We start from the raw sequence: 5837 nt of genomic DNA, 5'->3' as shown, positions 1-5837 counted from the left end.
ACCGGTTGTCTTAACTCAGAGTCACCTCGGCGTAAACAAACAGAACATGTCTGTTTACTTTCAAATCTGTGGCTTCCCTGAAATTTTCCTGGGCGTGTATGAACTCCAGTCGCTACCTGCATCTCGTAGCTACAACAGGACGTTCTCTGCTTAAAGAGAAATCAGGTATGGCCCCATGTATCATGAATGGGTAATTCCCAATCTGAATACTACAACTAGAATCATTCATGAGGAAACAGGCCACCAGTGGTTCCATGACCAAGGTGCCTACATGGGGAGAAGGGACAGCTTTGTCTCGTGCCCCTCGCTATGGGGCACTTATCGCAGATCTTCTCCTATACTGACCCATGCAATGGTGTGAAGGTACACTAGTCTAGTGCACCTAAGAATCTCATTCTAAACCTCATTTTGCTGAAGACGAGTAAGGGGATTTCTCAATCCAAAGTGTTGAATGCAGTTCCATGTTGAATGCATTTCCATGTCCACTGCTGATGGCCTGAAAGTTGAAGGGCATTCTCTGAGAATGCATGTGGGGCCTTTGATGTTTGCTGCTGTGTTCCTTGAGTGCTAAAAAACAATTTTGTCAATGTGGACCATTGGAGGTGGTAGTAGAGTTATTCTGTTGGCTAGCACTTTCCATAAAATTTCGCAATCCAGATTAGCCTTGGAGAGAGGACAATAGGACCACAAGTTTAAACTGTATTGGTGTGGCTTTTGCAGTGTAACTTTGACGGCTTCCCTGGTGGAGGTGAGCAGCACACTTCATGTGCATGTTTCCACATACACAGTCTGGGGGCCATGGTGGCACCAAGTGACACGTAGACCTCAGCGGGGACCTCAGCAGGTTCATTGTTCCCAAGAGACTTCACAAGCTTAAGTTCTCCATCGCTGGTGAGACATCTTCTAATATGATAGGAGTCTAAAGCTCTTTGGTTTGCATGATGACTTCTGTGGGGAAACCTACATCTCACGTGTATGCCATGAACATCACAATCGATTCAGGGTGCTTTATAAAAATCCTGACAATAAGTTGACTTTTCAGTGTTCATAGATTACTGTCTCTTAGCCAAGGTGCCATTAGAGGACCACAACGATGAGATGACTGTGGGGTCATTATGTGGCTGATCCAGCCTGCCAGGAAGTGACCCAGCTTGTCCCTTCTGTCACATTTTTGATATTGTGATACTAGAGACAACAGTAATGCCGAAAAAGTATTTGGGAAAAGTTGAATGTTCAAGACCTTTCAAAAAAGCAACAGATTTTAAAGAAGTTGTTGATGGAATAACAACAAATTCCAGGTTCTGTCCACCATTATGATTGACCCTTGCCTGAGGGTACCTGCTATGGCAAATATGAGGCACTTTCCACCAATCACACCTGACTTCATCAATTTGCCGGCAAAATTATTATTATGTTTTTGGTATTTGGCCTGTCACCCGCACCTGTGTGTACGGCAGTGCTTACTTTGCAAATAAAAATGCGCCAGTGCCCAAAGCCCTCCCCTGGGACTAGCGGCTGCTCTTATTAAATGTGCAAGCACAGAATACTGAGGCAGCGTCATCCTGAATACATCTCGGGCCTCTTTAATCCATTTACAGCCACTCCCTGCCCCTTCAGCTCACTCTGTCAGCTTTCTGCTTTCTCCCTTTGTGACGCTTTTTGGATTTTCTTTCCCATATGTATCTTTTGCTCATAGGAAATGCCTGATGCAAAAAAATAAGTGCCGGTGACCCCCACCAGAAAACACCAGCTCAAATTAAGCATTGGTGTGCGGTATTTGCATCACATCATGAAAGAGTGATATTTTCCACCAGAGCTTCTTAATGGTGTCTTTGGGTAGCCAGTGACTGGCCTTTTTTTTTTTTTTTTTAGTAATTCATTTGGAAGCAATTAAACACATTGTATAACAGTAGACATGCACCTCATTTCTGACTTTCCTCGTAAACTTCAGAAACTTCTTCTTTCAGCTGCGTGTTTGATGAACAGTAACTTTTTGAAGATGAGTACAGATAAAACAAACTGTTGGTTCTAGGGAATGGTCCTTAGACCTTGACACTATTTGGGAGTCACTGGCTCTTGCCCACTCTCAGCCCTTCTACTACGAACAAATGTTGGCGTTACTGCCAATGCCAGTCTTAGATCCTGCCAGCAAGTTAACTAGAACTCTGGAACATTTTGCTCTCTTTTGCAAATTGTAAAGAAAATTCTTCCTAGTCTCTATTTTGAAAAGGAGAGGTGGTGATCTAGGCATCCATCCCATCCTGTTTTGACTATAGGAATGCAGTCTTGCAGTGGCGGCCGACAGCTTTATGAGGGAGGGGGGCGGGCGACACACACACACACACACACACACTCGTTCTTTCACACACAGACACGCACCCACATCCATTAACAACACTCATACCATTCAAACATGCACGCACGCACCAAACATTCATTTAAAAAGATCGCACACACTCATTCTTTCACACACACACACATGCACGCACGCACATCCATTAACAACACTCATAACACTCAAACATGCACGCGCGCACCAAACATTCAATTTAAAACATCACACACATACACACACACACACACACACTTACCTTCAGCCTCCAGGTCCCAGGAGGGTTGGGACTGCTGCCTTTCCTCAGCCAATGAGGGAAGGCAGCAGTCCCAGCCTCGTCACAGAGTGGGATGGGGTCAGTGAGACTGCTGACCTCACCCCACTCTGAGACGAAGTGTCACTGATTGACACTCGCCCTGGGCACTTCAAGGCTTAAACTGAAGCGCCCAGGGAAAGTGTCAATTGGTGACTCTTTCTTCGTCACCCAGGTGAGGGCCTCGAGGCACCTTTGCTGGGCTGAGGAGGTCACGCCCATAGGAGCTGTGACCTCCTCAGCCCAGCAAAGTTCAGCTCAGGCAGCCAGGAGTCTGCGCAAATCGCACATGTCTGCTCCTGGCTGCCTGACCTGAACATGGAGAGTGTCTGTCAGGCTGACCTTTGTTCAGCCTGACAGACACTCTTCATGAGGGGCAAAAGGTGGTGGGGCGTGGCCCCTCTGCCCTAAAGGATGGGCCACCACTGCAGTCTTGCTAGGCGGACCTAAGTATCGCATCTGTTGCCTTGAGATTGTGCGAATTGCAGCACTTATAGCTGTTGCTTAACTGACCGCAGTGTGTATTGATAACTCCCACTTGGATTTCCTCTACAGGTAACCAGTGAGTTGATGGATCTTGAATCTTAAGTTTTGTGCAGTGCACAAGGCACATGCTGGCACTCATCCTGGGTAACCCAGCTCTCGGTTTCAGCACACCATGCGCTCTCACATGCCTCCTTCCTCTTCCCATGCACTCTTGGTTGTCCCTCTGTTCCATCACACCAGAGCAGGCACGTGCACTTATATTCTCTGTTCACCAGATGTAAATGATTCTAACCATGTGAGTGTGGGGTGAGCTGTGTGTCTGGGAGAGTTCACAGTGCTGCACATTAAAGCCTGACCTTTTGCACTGCCAATGCTTGTTTTGTTTCCTTCTTAAGACTGCAAAATCCCCAATTACGTCCTTTCTTTCTAATCTTGGATCTTGGCTCAGGAACAATAGGACTTCATTCTTTTCACAAGGAAAAAACATTGTCTGAACTTTAGCAGGCTAACCACATCTGGCGTGTTAAGGAAATAGCTCCTCAGTGGCCTCTTTGTCTTAGTGCGGTACGGAGGAAAACTCTTCCTTGTGGTGTGATTCTTCATGTGTTCTGTCTCTCCCACTATAGCACTTTACAGGCCATATTTAAGGAAAAGTGGTGCATCAGCTATAATGCGCCACTTTTCTTGTGCCCCCCCCTACCGGCATCTAACGAAACCATGGTTAGCGCACCATAGTGGTCGTTAGCACAACAGCATCAAAATACTTGACGCTATTGTGATGCTTTGCTACACTCGTGTCAAAACTTGTGATGCTAGTGCAACAAAGTGCAAGGAGGCCCATAGGTTGCTATGGGAGTGTCATTTTAACGCCTGCTCTGAGCAGGTGTTAAAAATGACGCCAAAAGTGGTGCAGTGAGATCTTTTAAATTTCACTGCGCCATTTTTGCGGCCTCCTAGCGCTGGATTGCCCCCACTTGCATACGTTATGCCTGGCACATTATGCATTGCGCCACTTTGTAAATATGGTGCGGCAGACGCTATGGCAGTGCTAATGTGTTCCAAAGGCCTCTCAAATATGACCCTAAGTTTTACAACTAAAGACGGGGTAAGAACACTGCATTGATCACTCACACATGACAACAAACCGCTTCCCACAGAGATGCCACTGAATACAGACCCTTCCAGCCAAGCGTTCCCTCAAGGTGTAGCGTGCATGATGTCCCAAGAACCCATTAATCATTAAAATCCAGATAGGTTTTCAGGATGACAAATAAGCAAAGAATTACTCCTAAATTTCATTAACTGGGCCTAGTGCATTCTCATTGTAGATGACTTGAAGATCTGACTCAATATTTACCTTTCAGAAGCCCAAGATCTCAGTCCCAAACATAACTAATACTTGTGGCCATGTTAATGGTAATAAAGGATTTTAGAAATCATATAAACCAGAACACATTGGGGGTCATTCTAACTCTGGCGGGCGGTGGAGGCCGCCCGCCAGAGTTCCCCCCTCCAGAATACCGCACCGCGGTCAGAAGACCGCTGCGGTTATTCTGGGTTTCCCACTGGGCTGGCGGGCGACCGCCAAAAGGCCGCCCGCCAGCCCAGTGAGAAACACCCTTCCCACGAGGAAGCCGGCTCCGAATGGAGCCGGCAGAGTGGGAAGGTGCGACGGGTGCAGTGGCACCCGTCGCAAATTTCACTGTCTGCAATGCAGACAGTGAAATTCAAAGTGGGGCCCCCAGGGGCCCCACGACACCCCATACCGCCATCCTGTTCCTGGCGGCGAACTGCCAGGAACAGGATGGCGGTATGGGGTGTCTGAATCCCCATGGCGGCGCAGCGAGCTGCGCCGCCATGGAAGATTCAGAAGAGCAGCGGAAAACTGGCGGGAGACCGCCGGTTTTCCTCTTCTGGCCGCGGCCAAACCGCCGCGGTCAGAATGCCCTGCGGGGCACCGCCAGCCTGTTGGCGGTGCTCCCGCTGAACCTGGCCCCGGCGGTCTAGTACCGCCGGGGTCAGAATCACCCCCATAATGTTTCTTGATGCTACTGGCCTCAGGTGGTAGGCACTGGCACTCGTTTTTGGGAACCGGAAACGTTTTTCATCATCAGACTTTGACCAGAGCAAAAGAGAGAGAAATTACAACAATGGAGAAAAAAGGATGAAGTGAAAGCTATGAGAACTGTGCCAAAGATAGTACACATGGATGAAGAAGAGCCTACAAGAGTGAAACAAAGAGAAAGAGTTGAAGAGCGGTGGGAGAATGAGGTATGAAGTGGAATTAAGTATAAGCTGCTATAGTTTTCAGCAAACCTATCATTTGCCAGTGGGAGGGTGATTGCATTCTTGTTTTAAACAAATTAAGCACTGAGGATGTAACAATTTTTGTCGGACCTATCACTTCCCCCTTTAATCCCAGTGACACATTCTTAAAGTGGGTGCAAATATTGAAAGGGAACATCCCTAAAGGGAGTGCATCGATGGAATGTCATGAAAGCTTGTGCACGAATGACCTTACAGAAGAGGCTTTCTTATGGGATATAAATAAATAATAAGCAACATTTGGTTTATGAAACTTTACACATTTTTGTTGTTCTACATTCACAGTCAAAAGTAAACCAGGAGAGGCAGGTACATGCCAGATTTTCAGGATAGCCATACAGGATGCACTTATTTAAAAAATAATGTACCTCATACCAGTAG

The sequence above is a fragment of the Pleurodeles waltl genome, chromosome 12 (genome assembly GCF_031143425.1).
Source record: "Pleurodeles waltl isolate 20211129_DDA chromosome 12, aPleWal1.hap1.20221129, whole genome shotgun sequence".
Lineage (NCBI taxonomy): Eukaryota > Metazoa > Chordata > Amphibia > Caudata > Salamandridae > Pleurodeles > Pleurodeles waltl.
Note: the sequence above shows the minus strand (reverse complement) of the source record.